This window comes from Acomys minous (genome assembly GCF_964271855.1).
Source record: "Acomys minous genome assembly, chromosome: 16".
In the NCBI taxonomy this organism is placed as follows: domain Eukaryota; kingdom Metazoa; phylum Chordata; class Mammalia; order Rodentia; family Muridae; genus Acomys; species Acomys minous.
In genome coordinates this window covers 91,574,177-91,595,255 of record NC_140498.1, presented here as the reverse complement: position 1 = coordinate 91,595,255, position 21,079 = coordinate 91,574,177, and the positions used below count along the sequence as shown (strand labels likewise).

The following is a 21,079-nucleotide window of genomic DNA, read 5'->3' as shown; positions in this document are numbered from 1 at the left end:
GGCTGGCTACAAAGAGTTTCGTTATTTTGAGCATAAGGAAGTAAAAATCCCGGGGAAGGAAAGTATAGCTTGGAAGCGTTTTCATGTCCTTTTTACTCTCTGGATTTTAGGTTGGTCTTTCACGTTAGCCTTGCGTTCACTCTATTTTTGACCATAGAAGCCAAGAGAAAATTCTTTTAGAGATGTTTGTTATACGGTAGCCTCTCCGATGCCCATGTCACCTCCTTAGGCAACATAAACAGGCAGGAATGAAGGAAACATGAGCCCTGGAGCCCAAGCACTAACCTGCTGAAACTTTTCACTTGGTTTCCGTTGCTTGTGATATTGACGCTGGGAACTGGTCAGACCAAACTCCTGGTGTTAATTGGAGGATGTTATAGGCTTTCTGCATGTATGGGTAATTGCATTTGAAGCGTGTTGTAAGCCTGAATTAAAATAACAGCACTGGCGAGCTCTTCCTTTTGCCTGCTGGCTCCCACGCCCGCCCCGACATGCGTTTGAAATACTAAGGACACACAAACCCTTCCTCCCTTCCGTGCACCCAGTTTCTGCCTCTTTTTCCAGTGTCTCCCCGTTTTAAGCCAGGCTGGCCTTGAACTTGCCATCCTCCCAGCTTAGCCTCCCCGATGCAGGGGTTACTGTTGTGAGCCACCAAGCTTGGGAACTCTTTCTAGGCCCTTATAACGATGCTTTTAATAGTAGACACCAGCTGCTGTCAGCTTTCCCAGCTGCCATCTAAGCGTCCTTGGTCTCTGCCACATGAAACTTTTCTTTCCCACTTATGTAGAAAATCCCCCAAACTCCAGACTTTGTTCTCTTCGTCACAGTGTCCTAGAGCCAAGGACAATATTTTTTTAAAGATTTATTTATTTTATTTGTTGCATATGAGTGCTTTATCTGCAGAAGAGGGTATCAGATTACATTAGATGGTTGTGAGCCACCATATGGTTGCTGGGAATTGAACTCAGGACCACTGGAAGAGCAGGCGGGGCTCTTAACCACTGAGCCATCTCTCCAGCCCCCAAAGACGATATTTTGAAGAGAGCAGTGGTTCTCAGCCTTCCTAAAGCTGCGCCCCTTTAACGCAGTTCCTCATGCTGTGATGTCCCCCCCCCAACCGTAAAATTATTTCATTCCTACTTCATAACTGTAACTTTGCTACTGTTCTGATGTGTAATAGCTGATATGCAGGATGTCTGAAATGGGGTTCCTTGCAGCGGTGGGGGGGGAGGGGTTTCCGACCCACAGGTTGAGAACCTCTGGACAGAGCCAGTGATTTAGAGTAGGACTGACCCTGGCCCTGAAACTGACCAAGGGCCTCAGGCTAGACCAGCACTGTACCTCCCCTTGACTCTCTGTTTCTATTTTTAGGATTTTTTTGGTTGTTTTTTTGAGGGGTTGTTGTTGTTGTTTTGGTTTTTCAAGACAGGGTTTCTCTGTGCAGCTTTGGCTGTCCTGGACTCACTTTGTAGACCAGGCTGGCCTTGAACTCACAGCAATCTACCTGCCTCTGCCTCCCGAGTGCTGGGATTAAAGGCGCGCACCACCACACCCGGAGGATTTGGGGTTTTTTATGTGCGTGTCAGTGCACATGTGTGTGTGTGAGTGTGGGTGTGTGTGCGTGAGGAAGCAGAAGTGGGCTTTGCATTCCTTTGAATTAGAATTGCAGGGGGCTGGAGAGATGGCTCAGTGGTTAAGAAGCACTGGCTGCTCTTCCAGAGGTCCTGAGTTCGATTCCCAGCAACCACATGGTGCCTCACAGCCACATATAATGTGATCTAATGTGCACTGTATTAATAAATAAATAAATAAATAAATAAATAGAAGAATTAAAATTGTAGGCATCTGTCAGCCACTCCATGTGAGTGCTGGGATCCAAACCCCAGAGCCCAGCTAGAGCTGCAAGCCCTCTTAGCCGTGGAGCCCTCTCCCCAGGCCTCTGCCTCCGCTGCTCATTTTTAAGACAGCTTTTCGCTAAGTTGCCCAGGGTGTCCTTGAACTCACTCTGAAGCCCAGACAGGCTCTGAAGTCCCCTATAGTCCAAGCAAGACTTGAACTTGGGCTCATCCTGTTTCTCCCCCCTCCCCCACTAGGACAGGCTCCGTAACGGTGAGTTTTAGAGAAATCAGGAAAACCTATTGAAATGAACTGCCCCCTGCCCTTTCAAGCCAGGAATTCACCGGTCCACAATGAAGCTTGCAGGACGGTGCTCAGTTTGAGGCCACGGTGGTAGAGTCTTAGATCCTAGATGTTCCCACAGTAGGAGAGAGAGAAGAGAGAGAGAGAGAGAGAGAGAGAGAGAGAGAGAGAGAGGGAGAGAGAGAGCGCAGCAGCAGATTGGCACCACCCAGAGGCACATGCACCTGCTCGGGCCAATGGGCGTCGGAACAGGAAATACCGCATGCAGGCTGCAGGGCCCGATAGCACCGTGGGGCACCCTGCGCATGCTTCTTCATCTGAAGTTCCTCCTAAGGATTTCATGGGGGCTTTTCTTGCAGACTTTCCACACGTACGGAAGACATTTTAGAGAGTAAAATGTGAAAGTGACTTGCCTGGCCTTCAGTCTCCAGGAAGCTGGTGAGTGCCTTCTGTGATGTTTTCACTGCCTCCTAACAGGGTGTGTCCCTCCAAAGCTCCCAGAGCAGCCAGGCAGAGGGATGTGGGGTACCTTCATGTAGCCCGATGCTGACTATGCCAGTGTCTTTATGGAGGCCGGGACCCTGGCCTGGCCTGCTGTCTACATGTCTCTGCAGCAGCAGCCGTTGACCGAATGTCATAGATTTTTTTTTTTTTGGTAGCATGGTGTTTGTTTAGCTAGCTCCTGTTTGTTCTCTTTGGTGGGAACTGGGGGGTGGAGCTGGGGTACTGGGGGTACTGGAAACTTGTTTTAGGACATTCCTTCTCCCCAAGTGCCAAAATGCAAAGCCCTCTAAAGTGCTCTTGAGGCTCCCGGTCTGACCAGGAAGTGCTGCCGAAGTCCCACTTGAGTCTCTGCTAAGGACTTCCTTTCTCAGAATGAAGGCGTTGACTGCCTAGGGGTGTCCGTGTCACTGCAGTCGATCACAGGTTTATCTTTCCTGTGAGCCAGAGGCAGTCCTTCAATGAAATTCACCTCTCAGGCCTATTGGCTGCTGGGGCTAAAGTCCCACAAGTCGCCTTGGACATTGAGGGGCCTGTGAGGAAGCGAAGCTTAGGTCTTCGTTTTATATTTTACTATAAAGCAACTTATGCTGACACACCGTCCCCACACGGCAGCCACTTAAACTTCCTGCTGCGCTTCACGTGAGTACTTAGGACCTTCGCTCACAGTCCAGCTGACAATGGGAAAGCTGCGGCTGGTCGGGCCCACGGGCTTCTTTAATTGGTTGTTTGATAGAGTCGAGCTCTTGTGTCAGTTTTTCAAAACTCAGAAGTTTTAATTTTCCGTCTTTCTTCGGAAAGACTAAGGCGAAGGCCAGGCCGCCGGTAGAGTATCACAGTCTTGGCAGAGGAGCCCTTGAAGAAAACTTTATGAATATGCTAAAGGTCACCTTTATGAAGGTTGGTGCAGTCTGCCCTAATTGCCCCAACGTTAACGTAACATTCAGGACTAAACTACTCAAAATGGCACAGTGTCCTTCCCAGACCTTAAAAAATATCACTTCCTATTTTTCTTATTTCAAAGAAAAGGGAAAATAGGGTAGAAACAGGACCGGTTTCTCACGTATAATTCCAACCACAGACACGCAAAGATCAAAGGGCTTGGCCACATTTACTTCATTTTGCCTTTTTGGAAGTCATTTTAGTGACTAGGGTGACCTACTTACTAAAGTAGGAGAGGGAATACCTTAGCCTTCAGATTGTTCATTTCCGGGACGGCTCTAGTCCATAAAGTCAGATGGTGCAAGCAACGAAGGGAGCCTTAATTGACAGCCTGTTCCTGTGTATGTTAAAGTCAGACTAAAGAATTCTCTGAGGGAAAGCTGCCTCTGGGAGCCTTCAGCTTCCTTTGTCCACTTCGCTAGGTAATCGGAGCAAGGACTGAGGGAAATGTGTGGGCTGACGTGCACCCTGGACAAACTGTAGCATCTTCCATGTCTGACTCTTGCCACTTCGTGTAGGAGGCGTAATTCCTTCAAGAATGTGTGTAGTGGGTACAACTCATGTCACGGGGAAGGGTCTAACCGGAGAAAAGAGGAGATTAAAAATTTGAAATGTGATGCCAAATGGTGTGTGTGTGTGTGTGTGTGTCTGTGTGTGTGTGTGTGTGTGTGTGTGTGATATAAATTACAGCCTCTCAGCCTCTAGGATGGGTTAAATGTAGATTTCAGTCCAGAAGTGTCCTAGTCAGATCTGGGAGTGGGGAGAGGAAGTGGGCGGGGCCTCAGCCAGCAGATGACTGCAGCTCTTATAGAGGCAGGGGAGGTGGGGGTCGCTGGCTGCATCCTATCCATCTGTGCCTGTTGACTCAACCAGCGCCAGCAGTAGGTGGGCCCCATCCAGATGACAAGGCTCAGGTGACACGCCACGTGCTGACCCCGCTCTCTGGTTTCCTGTGGTCACAGTCCTTATCTCTGGCCAGCAAAGATGGCATGGACCTCTTTTGTGCAAGGCCACATGTTAGCCGAAAGGAGGGGACAGCTGACAGTGAGAGCGCTACACTTCCTGCGTTAAGTTATTATGGAGGGAGTGTGTTAGAACATCCCAACACACTGGGACATCACATAAAATGTTAAGTGAGACCCAGGGCCCTGTGAAGGAACCTGAGGTTGTAGGCTGTTCTGGCCCTGGAGGCAACATGACAAGGAAGCTTTGCAGAGGAAGCATGACATCTGGGCCCAGATGCTTAAGAATTGCAAAGGCGAGCCGGCCGTGGTGGCGCACACCTGTAATCCCAGCACTCGGGAGGCAAAGGCAGGCAGATAACTGTGAGTTTGAGGCCAGCCTGGTCTACAAAGCGAGTCCAGGACAGACAGGGCTACACAGTGAGACCCTGTCTGGAAAAAAAAAAAAAAAGAATTGCAAAGGCAAGATATTTTTAGAAGTGTCTTAGGAATGAATGAGTAGATGTGTATATGTATACATATATACATATATTATACGCATGTAATACATATGTAATGTGCATGTATGTATGTGTATATAATTCATGCATATACAACACACACATATATACATATGTATTGTATATATATATGCACCTGCTAACCTACCAGAAGCTTCAGTGTCTCAAACTGGAAAATGGGCATTAGTCAGAGTCCCTACTTCCCAAGACCAATGTGGGGTTAAGTGAGATAATGTCTGAAAAGCCCAAAGTTGACCTTGTGTCAAGGAAAGAGCCCATGACTGGTATCTGGCAGCAATATTAATTCTTGCTGCTTTGTAGTAATCAGGTTCCATTCACAGCTTTACCAGAAAATGATTGTATGTAATTACATGTAACATGCATGCAATGTGTGTGCTTACATGTAACATGTGTGTGATTACATACAACATGTGTATGTGTGAAAACACACACACACGGGCTGATGTCATCTTTTCATGTGCACCATCTGCCCTTGATGGAAGTATCCCGCCAAAAGATGTCAAACAGTAAGACGCCAGCTCTGCCAGGGTCCCACCCACCTTCTGCAGAAGTTCAGGGAGTCAGACAACCTGTCATTTGTATCAAGGACACACGCCCTAGAGGGTGTCCGGCCTCCACCACTGTGGCCCGTGATCGCCCTCTGTGTACGACTTTGGGTTTCAGTCACATACTTTTGGGCTTGGCACAGGAATGAGTGAACCGCCACTTCACACACCTGCCAACCTCCCGGAAGCCTCGGTGTCTCAGGTGGGAAAATGACATGGACAGAGAGCTGGGACCTGCTGGCCCATTCGTGGTCTCACCTGGTTCCATGCTACCCAGCCAAGGGCGTGGAGGAAGTCGGGGCGTGAGCACAATCAGATGAGACTTAGTAATTATCAGTCAAAATGATTTTTCCGTCCTATAGACTCAGCTTTCGCACCATTTTTCTCTTTGTCTCCCCATTGAAAATTTCCTCTCCCTTTGAGAGAACTCAAAAAAAACAAAACAAAACAAAACTCAGAGTTGGCAAACAAGAATGAGTTTATTTTCAAATTAATTATTTCTGCATGTATGCACATGGGTCTGAGGGCTCACTCACCCTGCGTTATGTGTCGGGACCAGAGGTCAAGGGAAAGTGTGTCCGTCTATCTCCGCCCAGAAGGAGGGCGACTACACTCAGCGTTCACGTGGGTGCAGGGAATCCCAACCATCCACAGGCTGAGCTGCTCGCCTGCCCCCCAGCCCACAGGGTTGTTTGCTTTTAACTCGTTCTCTTTATACAGAGTGTGGGCTAGTGTTCTCTCCTGCGGGGCCACCTCAGGTTGAAACTGTATTTCAGCACTTTGTGTCAGCCGAAAGGGAAGTCTTAGGTTTTCCTTTAGGAGAACTGGAAGATAAAGAAGTTGTTTGTTTGTTTGTTGTTTATTGTCCATCTCTTGGGGTTTCTGTCCTCTGAGGAGCCAGTAAGCGTTGATGACATGATGAACAGATTGTCATGGGATGGTGACCGAGCAAATGCATAATGTCGAAACATTGACAATATATTGACTAAACCAAACTGTCCCCTGACTGGCCAATCTGTGGACAGAGTCCTGACGCTTGGCAGTCTAGGGCACCTGGCTCATGACTCCCCTGGCTCCTGCTTCTAGACTCCTTTTTTTTTTTTAAGATTTATTTATTTATTACTTATACAGTATTCTGCCTATATGCATGCCTGCACACCAGAAGAGGGCACCAGATCTCATTAGATGGCTGTGAGCCACCATGTGGTTGCTGGGAATTGAACTCAAGACCTTTGGAAGAGCAGCCAGTGCTCTTAACCTCTGAGCCATCTCTCCAGCCCTGCTTCTGGATTCTTATGTGTCTGCCTTGTATCTGGAAGCCCATAGTTGGAGCCTCTCAACACCGCTATAGACACACACTGGTCCGTGGGTCCCTCTGATTCGGGCCCCGTGGGCTCATTCATAGGTCACCCCCGTTGCCTCCCTTCATTCTGTCCTCTCTCCCTCCCCCCTCCCCAACTCATACTGCCCAACCTTTAGGCTCCTTTTGGCTTTGTTGTTATTTGAAACAGGGTCTGACTGCGTGTAGCTAGGCTGGCCTCCATCTTCCCGCCTCAGTCTCTCTGTTCAGCGCTAGCGCCACGCCCATCCGGCTGCACAACCTTCTTCCAAGGGCACTTCCAGCCCAGAGCTCTGCGTGCTGGGGCCTCTGAGGTTCCCACTTTCCACTGCGCTGTCCTCCACACCCTTTCTAATCTGTCCCCACAGTGTTTATCCAGCCTGGCTTCCTCAGGCCTCGAATGGGCGGTCCCTCTTGCTTTCTCTCAAAGGCAGCCAGAGGTTCCAGGCGCGCTCAGGCCCTGCCTCCCAGACTCAGACTTTACCTTTTCTTCATGACCCAGTGTCAGGCTCACTTCCTGTTTGACTTTTTTCCTGCCTATCTCTGCTGCCTTTTTGCTGAGCCAGGATTTCACGTCGATCAACCTGAGGACTCTGCGTCATCAAAGCTGGCCTTGAACCCCCTGATTCTCCTGCCTCTACCTCCCAAGCACTAGGATTTCCTCTAGAGTCTCACTACATAGTCCTGGCCAGCCCAGAACTCCGTATATAGACCAGGCTGTCCTTGAACTCCCAAAGACCCACCTGCCTCTGCCTCCTGAGGGCTAGGAGTTTAAAGACGTGTGCCACTGCCACCACTAGGCTTGGCTTCCAGATGGTTGTTCATTTATCACACCAAAGAGCACTCATGTGTGTGTCTGTGCCCTTCACCCCCATAGCCTCACTAGTGTGCACACTGGCGTTTGATAATCAGTGTATATTAATCATTATTAATCATATTTGTTAGTTCATGTCTTTCCCTGTGACTGTTCAGCAGGCCTGTGTCATGCATGTAACTTTCAGCTCATCTGTAATTTTGTTTGGCTTGTTTTTTGTTTTGTTTTTTTTAATTCTCATTTTCACACACACACACACTCACACACACGTATTGTTTATTTAGTTAGTTGGTCCCCTGGATCTTCTCATCAGACTTAATATAGGCGCTCTTCAATTCTGAATGAATGGTCCCAACTGCCCCTCACCATGAGGACACTTTGCAGAAGACACGACTGAGCATCCTATTGCCAGCCACAATTAATGAAACTTAGGGGTGCCCACGTCACTTAGAGGAAAGACACAGGGTGTAGCTGCCATCAGGAAGTTGTCAGGGGCGCTTCTTCCCACGAGGGAGAGCAACTTCCCGTGGTGGAGACGGAATCTGAACGCAGTCCCGAGGGCTGGCCGGCTTTTCATCAGGTGTGGCAGGACGTAATCAATGCACGCTCAGCCAAGTTCAGAGGGTGCGAACAAAGCCTAGGGTACTCAGGGACAGTGGGAAATCAAAGGCCTTTTGAATCACATAGCAAGACGTTTGAACTTTGAACCACAGATGGCGGGGAGCCATTTAAGCCATTTGAATAGAAGAGAGCAATGCAATCAGAGCCTTTGAAGAAGCACTCCGCAGCTAGTTTGTGGAGTGACTTCGAGGAAGAAAGAGACTGGGAATGGGAATTTGGACCGAGGTCCCGAGCCGGAGGACAGCCTCAATGGAAAAGAAGAAACGCAGCTGGGAGAGATTCGTAGAGGGCATTTGCAGCTGGGGGGGGGGGGGGAGGGGGGGGAGCTGACAGCGCAAGAGTGAGAATAAGAGACAGTTACAGACCTGCATGACGTCCCATGTGGGAGGATGGGGCAGGCAGCCCCCTCAGGTGTTTGCTGTGGGTCTCATAGACAACAGGGCCCCAGGGAGGAAAAAACCAGAGTCTGTGAGGAGAGCCTGCCCAGACGTTCCAGAAGATACCGCCTGAGAAGGATCCTTCTGGATGGGGAGATGGACCAGGTCGGAGCTAGTGACCAGAAGCATGTTCCTGTCAGGGAAGGCTCCTCCCTCTGCCGTGACGCCCTTAGACTGATGGAGACCAAACTGAAGGGTGGGCAGACGGTGGCGGTAGACAGTAAGGGGGTGCTTCAGTGCACAGGTCACCAGGTGAGGGACTCAGGCCGTTTGCTGGCCTGGCTGAGAGGCGGCTAGCCTGAAGAAAGAGGACTGAGGGGGTGGGACAGTTGGGGGCCTCAGGAAGCTTATGGACAAGGTGGGCTGTGGACCACGTCAGGAGTAGTTCACTCCAGGCTGGTTAGAGTGAGAACAGCTTGTCTGACTCCAGGCACTGGAGAGAGACTGAAGGGAGTCCCCTCCTCAGCAAATGTTCCTCTTGTAGGTAGGTAGGAAACAGAGCTTCACTTTAGTCCTTTAAATGCATTTTCTTCCCCCCAAAGAGTGGCCACGTGGTACCACTGTACACGCAACCAGTTTGGCAAGCCCAAGTCTGCGTTTCTTGTCAAGTGTTCGGACTTCATACTTTTGGACACTTAAAATAGTGGGAAATCAGCAGCAGTGTAAACCCCTAGTTTAACGTTTTTATAACGAAGGCCGGGCAGTGGTGGCGCATGCCTTTAATCCCAGCACTTTGGGAGGCAGACGCAGGCAGATCTCTGTGAGTTCAAGGCCAGCCTGGACTACAGAGTTCCAGGACAGCCAGAGGTGTTAACAAGAGAAACCCTGTTGCAGAAAAACAAACAAACAAACAACAACAAAAACCCAACCACTTTTATAACAATATTTCAGTTTTTTCCTAAGAAGTATTCTGGAATGAAAATATTTTGTATTTTCTATATGCCGTATGACTGGAATCCAAGACAGGTCATCTTCAATGCTGAGTGAACGGTCCCAATTGCCTGCCACCATGGGGGCACTATGTAAAGTCTAGCAGGCATCAAAATAACTCTTATTTTGGGGAACTGGGACCCGACCATGACATTTGGAATCTGCCCCAGGAGTAGGGATACCCAGTTGTCACCTGGAACTGTAAAGTCTCTGTATTTCATATATAAAAAGCAATTCCTTATTCATCTTCAGTTGGAGAGTAGGTGGGTGGATTTGGGTGGGTTTTCCCGCCAACAGGGCTTGGTCAATGCACAGACATAGAAGCTGAGTTGAGCATCAGTTCCCCTAACTTTCCCCTTTCCAGCAAATTGGTGACAGTCTCTGGCTCAAAGTAGTTGTCATACACTTTTTGTTGCTGTTATTTTTTGAGACAGGGTTTCTCTGTGTAACCCTGGCTGTCCTGGACTCTCTTTGTAGACCAGGCTGGCCTCGAACTCACAGAGATCCTCCTGCCTCTGCCTCCCTGAATACTGGGATTACAGGCATGTGCCACCAAAGCTGGCTTTTTTTTTTCTTTTTTCTTTTTCTTTTTTCTTTTTTAAAGACAGGGTCTCACTCTAACGTCCTGGCTGACCAGAATTCATAATGTAGACCAGGCTGCCCTTGAACTTAGAAATCTGCCTGTCTCTGCCACCTCCTGCACTGCTGGTGGCCAGGCCTTACAAGCAACACATTCATCTTGCTTTCATCAGTGGGTAGGCGTGTAAACGATTACAAGACACAAATCACATCCCAGCCCAGACGTATTTCGCGTAGAACACTCCAACTGTATTTTGCCTCTAACCCTCCAGCCTTCTTTATAGTTTTAAAGTAGTAACTAGGATGGCCAATGTCATGTAGCTTCTTTTTTGTGTTGTTAACCGTAATGGATACCAACAAATACTCCTCTTTTTTTTCGTAAAATGTACTTCTTCCACCTCATTTCCAAGCCTGCGTTGTTGCACAGATAATCAAATTAGGTTTTTTTGTTTGTTTTAAAGTCTTTATAGTTACAGATGTTGAAAATAGCTCCCTTGGGTGGTCTCTCTGTCTGTCCTTTCCCCTTTCCTCTTTCCTTCTTGTTCTCCCTTCCCCACCTCTCTCTCTCTTCCTACACACACACACACACACACACACACATACACACACACACACACACACGACACTATTCCACATGCAAGAAGATGCCACCACAATTAAAACCACCAAGAACTTAGTTTCCAGAAATACGGATTCTTTCTCTTCAAAACAGGCTGAGGGAACAGCCGTGTTATACTGTGTCCTGGGAAAGGCACTCTCTCACTTCCTGGCTGTGTGTCCCCCTCCCCCCTTTTTCCACCCACCACAGATGCAAGCCAGCGTCTGACAGTTCCCCCGAGCTTCTAGGGTTTGGAAGGGTGCGGCCCCATCTCCCTGGACACGTGGCTTTTCACTTGGCCTTCATCTAGTTCAGAGCAGCCCTGCCACATTCTTCCCAAACCCTATCACCACCTTCCTTCCTCATATCCCTGCTTGTTCTGTTCTGTTTGTTTGTTTGTTTGTTTGACTCAAGTTTTACATTCAAGCCTCTTTGTTTTAACCTCTCTAGCATGTTGAGTAGGAAAGGAGAAATGCTGGACCTGTCCCAAGCAACCACTTCCTGATTAATGACTATGTTGTTCAGTGGCTATCTCTTACCTATTTTGCCTGTACTTCAGTCTCTTTCTTTTTGGTTTTGTTTTGTTTTGTTTTGTTTTTTGAGACAGGGTTTCTCTGTGTAGCCTTGGCTGTCCTGGACTCGCTTTGTAGACCAGGCTGGCCTCGAACTCACAGCGATCCGCCTGCCTCTGCCTCCCGAGTGCTGGGGTTAAAGGCGTGCGCCACCACACCCGGCTTTACTTCAGTCTCTTTCATCTCTTTTATTTAAATACGTGTGCATAATTACATGTATGCGTGTTATGCCTGCATGCATGTGTGTGCCCACACGATGTGCCTAGCTAGCATCAAGAGGAAGCCAGGAAGGATATGAGATCCCCTTGCATTGGAGTTATAGATGGTGGTACTCTACCATGTAGGTGCTGGGAGCTGAGCCTGGGTCCTCTAGAGGAGCAGCCAGTGCTCTTAATCACTGGGCAGACATGCCGGCCCAGCATTCTCAACCTGTGGGTCGCAGTATCAGATAGTTATACATTACAGTTCGTAACAAAGTTACAGCTGCGAAGTAACAATGAAATCATTTTATGGTTTTGGGTCACCACACCATGAAGAACTAGAAATGGTCGCAGCACTAGGAAGGCCGAGAACCCCTGCTCTCCAGCCCCTTGTGTATTCTTCTTTGAGGGCAAACACACATGTAGAGGTCAGAGGATGGCTTGCAGGAGTTGGTTCTCCCCTGCCACCATGCAGGTTGCCAGACTTGGCGGCAAGCCCCTTTACGTGCGAAGCTATCTCACTGGCCCTGTTTGAGTTTAAGTTTCGAGGTTTTGGTCCTGATCCGAATCTATAATTTAAGTCTTCTCATTCACACATTTAGTAGAAAATAGTGGATTGGTTGTGTGGGGTTGGATTTTTGTTTGTTTATTTATTTATTTATTAGCATTTTACTTAATGACTAGGGGCTGACTAAGCCTCGGAGGCCTGCTGGCCATCCGCAACCTGCTAACACCTTGGAAAATCAGATTAATGCTCTGATTACCAGGTGAAGAGGTGACTGTGTATTAACTAGGGAACCGGACACTAAGGAAGCCTGTTGTGTGGCATAATAGAAGACAAGACATGGTGAAGAATAAATTGTCACCAGAAGCTCCAAGCTTTGAAAGAGACAGAAAGAGGCGCAGAGCTCTGAGAGTGGGAAAGCAGGCGCTGCTCACACAGCCGGAATGCTCTCTGCAGCCACGTCAATTGGTCAGAATTTGTTTTGCAGATAAGGGAAGCCTTTGACACACGCTTTCTCCCACTGGTTTCCAGGATGAGTAGGGGCAGGGAGAACATGTTCAAGTAGTCAATATGATACCATCACCGAGCAGGCGTGGTGCCTGCCTTTAATCCCAGTACTCGGAGGCAGAGGCAGGCAGATCTCTGTGAGTTCAGAGCCCAGTCTGGACTACAAAGTGATGCCTAAAAACATAATGAGGTCTTTAAAAAAAAAAATTGTTCTATTCTCATCGTGTCTTTTGTGTTTTGATCATCTGGCAGCATGACTGTGCCAGAGGCCCTCCTCTTCCATGGTCTGCCTGTTCCTGTCAAATCTGAGAATGGCTGCTGCTCCTCCTAAGAGGCAGGAGACGATGGCAGGAGGGTTAGAATGTGGTCCTGGGTGGGGGCGGGGTCACGTCTGTGCCTTCCCATGCGAATATGACAAATCAAGGCTGCCATAGCTGCACAGGAACCCATCGGGCCACATTTGCTGCAGTGCCCACTTCCGCTGCAAAAGCATCAAGGGCTTGGATTTGTGGATAGAGATAAATCAAGAAAAGGGTTTGGATAGGACACTGGGACACAGGTGGGGGGGGCAGGAAGGGGGGCAGGGGAGCAGCAAGTACAAGGGATGCTGGGAGAAAGTAAAGGACATCACTAAGTGGGAAAGATACACCAGGGTCAAGTCATGTGTTTGTTTTGAGTTTCAAAAAGTGACACCCCAACCCTGCTCTCGTCATGACTAATCACATCCGTGGTTTTATGTGATGATGCCCTCATACTTTGCTCTTTCACATGCAGATGGACTTGTGCTCATACCTAATACCAATATTTTGTAGTGCTTTTCTTACATGTAAATATTTATTTATTGGGTGTGGGGAGGATGCACATGCTTATGGGAATTAGAGAATGACTTTGCGGGGGGGGGGGGGGGGTCAGTTGTTACCTGCCACCATGTGAGCTCCAGGGATTTCACTCAGGTCCTCTGGCTTGGCAGCAAGCAAGCATCTTTACCCATTCAGTCATCTAGCTATGCTCTCAGAAGTGTTTTAAATTGTTTTCCTGGACACCCTAACCATTAAGTTTAATGTCATGTTGTATACGGAGTGCTCTGAGAATCCTGATAGTCATAAAAGAACTTTTGCAGACAGATGTGGTGGCACACGCCTTTAATCCCAGCACTGGGGAGGTGGATGCAAGCAGATCTTTGTGAGTTTGAGGTCAGCCTGGTCTACAGAGTAAGTTCCAGGACAGCCAGGGCTACACCGAGAAACCCCTTGACACCCACATTTTACCACTGACAGTTAGTGAGCCTGTAATCCTTGATCACCTGTGTCTGACACAGCTGATGTCCTCACGCCACTGGGGAAGGTCGTTTCTCAGCCGTCATTATTCCCAGTCTTGAACTCAGGACCCTATCACTTGTGTGACAAGACCTAAGCACCAGCATTACCAGCCTTTATATGAAAGGCCAACTTCAAAGTCACGCTTGCCTAGTGCTGCGTTAGCAGATTCGAATGTGGCCTGCAGCTGTGGACCTCTTGGCTCCTCCCAGAGGCTCTCTCTCTGGGAGGACCAGAATCACCTAATAGTGGATCAGAAAGCCACACCCCCCAACCCTGTAGCTGCAAGCTCATCTCAAAAGGAAATGAGTATTTGGCCAAAGCAAAACAGTGACAATGTTCAGCAGGCAGATGAGAGATGGAGGAAGGGTGTCAATAGCGGCCCGGTGGATGTCCCTGATAAAAATCACATTAAAGCCCAAGAGTCTTAAAGGAAGTGTGTTGAAAGGAGGGAGGGAGCTGGGCGTGGTGGCGCAGGCCTTTAATCCCAGCACTATTGAGAGGCAGAGGCAATCAGATCCTAGTGAGTTGGAAGCCAGCCTGGTCTACAAAGAGAGTCCAGGACAGACAAGGCTACGCAGAGACCTTGTCTGGTTGTCACCGCTGTCTCTGGGGGTCCTTGATAGACACTGCACACTAGCCCTGCCACTTCCTCTCAATCTACAGCTTTCTTCCTTCTCATTGAATTTAACCTAAAATGAAGGGTCTGGAAGTTATGCTGAACGTGGTTCCCCAGTTCTTCCCCCAATGGGCTCCTGCTTCCTGTTCATTCTGATGGTTCTCGGGGCCTGAAAATCCATCTCCTGCCTTTTGTTCTAACCCTGCCATCTTGGAGGCTTTCATTCCAATCTGTTACCTGCTTTTTTCAAAGCCCTGGGTCCAGGTCAAGGTTTCGCTCGCTTGTTTGTTTTAATCTGCTACTGCCCTGTAGTTTCAGCGACATCTGTTGAAAGGTGTCCGCTCAGGTGCACCTTTGTCACAACACTCTGAGGGCTGGTGAGGTGGCTCAACACTTAAGAGCGTGGACTGCTCTCATAGAGGGCCTGAGTTCAGTTCCCAGCACCCACCCTGGGGCGGGGCTCCCAACCACCTGCAGCTCCAGCTCCAGGTGGTCAAAGCCACTAGCCTCCTCAGGCACCTGCCTTCACATGTCCATCACACACAGACACATAATTTAAAATAAATTAAGTCTAAGAGGGAAATATCAGGTGGGTCCATATGGAGTGTGTGTGGTAGGGAGTGCTGGGGGGATCGTATAGGGTATGTGTATGTGGTGTGATGTGGGTGGTATAGCATGGGAAGGTGAGGGTGGGTAGTGTGTGTGTGTGTGTGTGTGTGTGTGTGTGTGTGTGTGTGTGTGTGTGTTGGGGTTCTCTCTGTGCTGCCTCTCCCCATCAGCAGCACCCTGCCTTGATCACTGTAGTTATATATGTTAGTGTGCGATACAGTGACTCTGATGTTTAGCTCTCTTCCCCGGGGTGGCTTAGTCCTAGTACGTTCTCCTTGCTTATAAACCTTACAATGAGTTTGCCTGTCTGTACAAAAGTGCCTTGCTGGGCTGTGGTGGGAATTCTGTCAGTGTCATGGGTCCATTTGGGGGAGAACAGACAGCTTTCTGTGCTGACCTTCTCGCTCTGTGGGTAAACATGGTGTCTCTTCTCTTCACACGTGCTTCTTTCTTTCATCTGCATCTTGTAGTTATCAACATGCACGTTCTTGACTCTTGTTTTGTTTGGAGGCCGAGGGTCAAACCCAGGGCTCTGTAGCCATATGTGCTCTTCTGCCCCCCCCCCCAACTCCCCGTGGACCACACCTCCTCCAGCTGGCATCTGTCCCCAACTCCTGTGCCTGCGTTCTCGAGAGATCACTGTCATTTCCTTTCCCTGTGATCTCTTTGTTGAGTTTCATGGTGACACTGGTCTCACAGGAGGGGGCGGGCAGTAGCCTCCCTTCCCTTGTGTTTTCTGAAGGAGATTATACAAAGGCAGTATGGATTCCTCCTCACATTCTTGGTAAAATGTTGTAGGAAGAGGCCTTGAAGTTTCTCTTTTAGGAGCATTAATATCTGTTTTACACTGGTGGACCTTTAGAGGTAGTTGCAGATAAATTGGTCTGTGTCTTCTAAATCGTCAAAGTTGCTTCATTTCTGAACTCTTATTACCCTATTGTTTTGTTTTGTTTTGAGACAGGGTCTCTCTGTGTGGCCTTGGCCATCCTGGACTCACTTTGTAGACCAGGCTGGCCTCGAACTCACAGTGATCTGCCTGCCTCTGCCTCCCGAGTGCTGGGATTAAAGGCGTGCGCCACCACAACGCCCGGCTCTTATTACCCTTATATTACAGCCTTTTAATTTTTATTATGTGCACATAGGTGTTAGCCTGCATGTATGTCTGTCTTCACCTGTGTGCCTACTGACTGTAGATGCCAGAAGAGGGCGTCACATCTCTCGGAACCAGAGATATGGATGGCTGGGTGCTACTGTGTGGGTGGCTGCTGGGAACTAAACCTGGGTCCCCTGGAAAAGCAGCCACAGTCAGCACTTTTACCTACCGAGGCCTCTCTCCAGCCCTCGCCAGCTGTTCTGCTTAGCCTATCTATTAATGGCCGTGTGACCTATAACAGCATTTCCTCTCCTACTTTTGGCATTAAGGATTTATTCAGTTTTATCTTAATTTATTGAAATAAGAAACATTGATACAAAAATCTATCTTCTAAACAGATTTTTAAGATCTTGAACATTTATAAATATGTATACTCTTCATGCAGTCAAGTGGTTTTACACATGTGGTTCCAGTACTTAGGAGCTAGGAGCAAGAGGATTACAAGTTCAAGACCGGCCTGGTCTACATGACAAGTTCCAGACCAGCCAAGGCTACATGCATAGTGACCCTCAGTCTCCAACCCCCAAACAAAACAATAAAAGGTGCTCAGTGCTGTAAGCAGTCCTTTTGGAGTTGTTCTGCCTACCTGTTGACTGGCAGCTCCGTACCCTCTGTCTCTCCCTTTCGTCTCACTTTGACGGCATTTACTGCAAGTTCAAACATGTTTTTACTTCTGGGCCTGTGTCATTGTAGATGCGCCACATCTCCCCTGCTCTGAGTGACTGTCTCATTTCCTCTAGAGCAGGAACCCTCAGGAGGGTTGAGGAGACCCTCAACCTGTGGGTCTCCACCCCTTTGGGGGGTCTCATATCAGATATCCTGCATATCAGATATTTACATTACGGTTCATAACAGTAGCAAAATTGTAGTCATGAAGCAGTGATGAAAATAATGTTATGGCTGGGGTCACCACAACATGAGGAGCTGTATTAAAGCGTCGCAGCGTTAGGAAGGTTGAGAGCCGCCGATCTAGTGTTTAATGCTCCCCCCTCGCGCTACACTGTAGTCTTTATTTCTTCTTAAGGATGAGTCAAGTGTGTGTGTGTGTGTGTGTGTGTGTGTGTGTGTGTGTGAGAGAGAGAGAGAGAGAGAGAGAGAGGGAGAGAGAGAGAGTGTGTGTGTGTGTGTGTGAGAGAGAGAGAGAGAGAGTATGTGTGTGTGTGTGTGAGAGAGAGAGAGAGGGGGTGTGTGTGTGTGTGTGTGTTTATTGCAAATGCTTATCCATTACCCTGGTGGACGTTTAGACCTTTTTGCACTTTAGATGTTGTGACAAGTGATGCCATGATTGTGGCAGTGCTAATGTCTGTTTTCTGGTGTGATAGTGAGTGAGTGAGTGAGTGAGTGAGTGAGTGAGCGGTGGTGGTGGTGGTGATGATGGTGATGATTAGGAGGAGGATGTCATCATCCTGGACACTGTGAGTGTCCTGAACATGTTGGCAACCATTGGTTCTGCTTAAGTCCACCTTACCAGCCGTTTGTCCTTTAGCTGTGGGTCTGTCTACATTTATGGGTAGTGATTTCAAGGACAGTCTGGTTTTTTAAATCTTCTCTTTGGTGTTCTTTTTTTTAAATATTTATTTATTGTATGTGAGTGCTTTATCTGCAGAGGGTATCAGATCTCATTATAGATGGTTGTGAGCCACCATGTGTTTGCTGGGAATTGAACTCAGGACCTCTGGAAGAACAGGTGGCACTCTTAACCACTAAGCCATCTCTCCAGCCCCTCTTCAGTGTTCTTAGTTGGCCTCATCTTTCTGCTATGCCTCAGGCCCCACTGGATCCCTGCTGGTAGAGTCAGTAGACAGGAACCCTCTGGTCCTCTCCACTTCCCAGCATCACCAGGTAGAGAGTAGAAGATGCTGATTCTGAACAGAGTGTCTCAACTCCATCTCTTATAATGCTTCTGAGAGTGGGATGCACATGCCTAGTCTACTTTCTCTCGCGAGCGAAGGATAGGGAGCAGTGGGGACAAAGTGGCCCTCTGGACAGAAGGATAAAGGGCTAGGAGGTAGCTGGCCTCTGTCTTGCTAAGCAGATGGCCAGAGGTCACCAGTGTGAGGAGTTCTTTGCAACTATTTTGAAGGAGAGGAGTCATTAGTGTCCCAGCATCTCAACGGTAGACAGAGAGACACTTGCTACCACCTGATGTGGGCCAGGAACAGGTCAGCTGACCCAGGCTCCGTTGTTGCCACTTTCTCCATGGGAACATGGGTCATCTGCTGTTATCTCTCTGCCTCTCCGGACCTTGGACCAGAGGGCATCTTGTCTGTTGGCTCAGGGAGGCAGGCCTTTCTCGTTCCCAGCCTGGCACCTAATGAAGGCGGTACAGAATCCTAGGGCACTCATCACGGCAACTCTCTGCTCCTGAGGTCCTCAGCCAGCCAGCCTCTCTCTGCCATTGAGAAACCTCCTGCAGTTGTCTACAGAACCTCCTTCTGAGTGGGAAGAATGGAGACACAGGCAGAAACCTACACGGCCTGTTTGGTTCTGTTTTAACATATTTATCACTTGTGTTTGCACGTGTGTCTATCCCATGGTGCAAATGTGGAGGTCAGAGGACAGCTTGTGAGAGTCGGTTTTCTCCTTTTATCCCAAACTCAGGTCACCATATTTGGTAGCAAGTGCCTTTACCCATGATGTCATCTCTTGGGTCCACCATGTGAAGTTTTCAAAAAGAGCAACATTGGCTACCTTGAAAGAGTACCAAACGCACTGGAGATTCTGATGGTGTGCCTGTCACTTCACAGCCTTGTGGAATTTCAGTCACCAGGAACACTCCTAATTATGAAACTCTCTTAAAATAAACTAATGCAGAAGGAAACTTAAACCATGTGATCTGGCTTTGGTTTGGGGTTTTGTTTTCTTTTTTTTTTTTTTTTAAGCAGCACAGAAAAAGGTGAGCTTCTGAAACACTTTTCTTTCCTATGTCTGTGAACAGGCCATTGAGCTGAAGGCTTTGCATGCACTAAGCAAATGAATCCTTTTTGGACTTATTTATTTATTTATTTATTTAATTTTAATTTGAGGCAATCTCAGTAAGCAACGCAGACCAGCCTCGAACTTTCGATTCCCTTACCTCAGTGTCTCAAGTAACTGGGATTACAGGCCTGCAGCACCGGGCTCAGTTCCGTTCAGGTTGAGCAGGAGTGGGCTGGCCAGGATAAGGGTGGCTCATAGAAGCCCTTCCCAACGGGCACCCTCCCGCAGGGGTCATTTTGGCATATAAACAACAGTGGGTACTTTGGTTGAATTGGTCATTGCACGGTATAATCTGAAGTTAGTGATATCAGTTCGTTCATTTCTCCAAAAGCAGACTTCAAGAAGAATTTTTGTTGAAGACAGGGCTCATGTTGTAGCTCTGCTTGGCCTGAGCTTGCTTTGTGGCCCAGGCTGGGCTCAAACTCAGAGAGACCCACTCACCTCTGCCTCCCTCCCTAGTGCTGAGGTTAAAGACTTGTGGCACAACTCACACAGGGCTTGTTTTTTGTTTTTTGTTTTTAATTGTCTTTGGTGGGGTTTATTTGTTTGTTTGTTTGCTTTTTGTTTTTTTCGAGTTTTTTGTTTTGTTTTGGTTTGGTTTTTCGAGACAGAGTTTCTCTATGTAGCCTTGGCTGTCATGGACTTGCTTTGTAGACCATGCTGGCCTTGAACTCACATCCACCCGCCTGCCTCTGCCTCCCAAGTGCTGGGATTAAAGGCGTGTGCCACTACGCCTGGCTCTTCTTTGGTGTTTTATGGATTTGCTCAAAATTCTCATTTTGAGCAATTTCAAATGGTTAAGTAAATACAGGAACTGCCTCTAACTCATCCCAGGGTCCGGCCCTTCCGCCCATCCACACTGTTGTGTAAGAGCCTGTTTTTGGAATTTTTTCTTTTTACATTTTTTTTTATTAATTCATTCATAGCCCATCTCAATAGTTATCCCATTTCTTGTAGCCTCCCATTCCTCCCATTTTTGGAATATTATATCATCTAGCAACCAAAGTTAGCTAATCAAGCAATGACAGACAGCATGGCTGTTCCTCTCTGCTCCCACTATGCCTTGTAATAAAAAAAGGGGAGCTGTGGGGGGCAGCACACAATGGCAGTGGGCTATGATGCTTTCTATAATAGGTGTGCCTTGATAGAGTGACTACATTTCAAGTGGGGGAAAATAAAAGAGAAGATGAGTGTATGAGGGAAAAACAAAAAGTGAGATGGCAGCAAGGGTGTGTGAGTAAAGATGGCTGTTACTAGAGCCACGCGGGGAAGAAGGCTGGTGACAGGTGTCAGCGGACAGCAGGCAGAAGTGGAGCAAGACTGTGGTTCCGAAGGAGTAAACCGTCAGTACAGGGGCTGGAGAGATGGCTCAGCGGTTAAGAGCGCTGGCTGCTCTTGCAGAGGACCCTGGTGCAGTTCCCAGCACCCACATGGTAGCTGACAGCTATCTGTAACTTCAGTCAAGGTGGTCTTACGCCCTCTTCTGGCCTCCATGGGCACTGCATGCACATGGTACACAGACTTAATGTAGAAATCCCATGCACATAAAATGAACTTTTAAAAAAATCAGTATAAACACTAGTTCATCTAATTTTTCTTTTTTTTTTGTAATGATTTATTTATTATGTATACAGTGTTTTGCCTGCATGTACGCTTGTGTGCCAGAAGACATTATCAGCTCTCGTTATAGA

The 21,079-nt window shown here is 48.1% G+C and overlaps 1 protein-coding gene across 1 annotated transcript in view; it reads left to right on the top strand.

Moving 5' to 3' along the window:
* TAOK3 (TAO kinase 3) overlaps positions 1 to 21,079 on the top strand; it is a 168,514-nt gene that overhangs the window by 8,559 nt on the left and 138,876 nt on the right. The window contains 1 exon segment of the mRNA XM_084762174.1: positions 2,499 to 2,577. The gene's annotated coding sequence lies outside the window, so the exon portion shown is untranslated.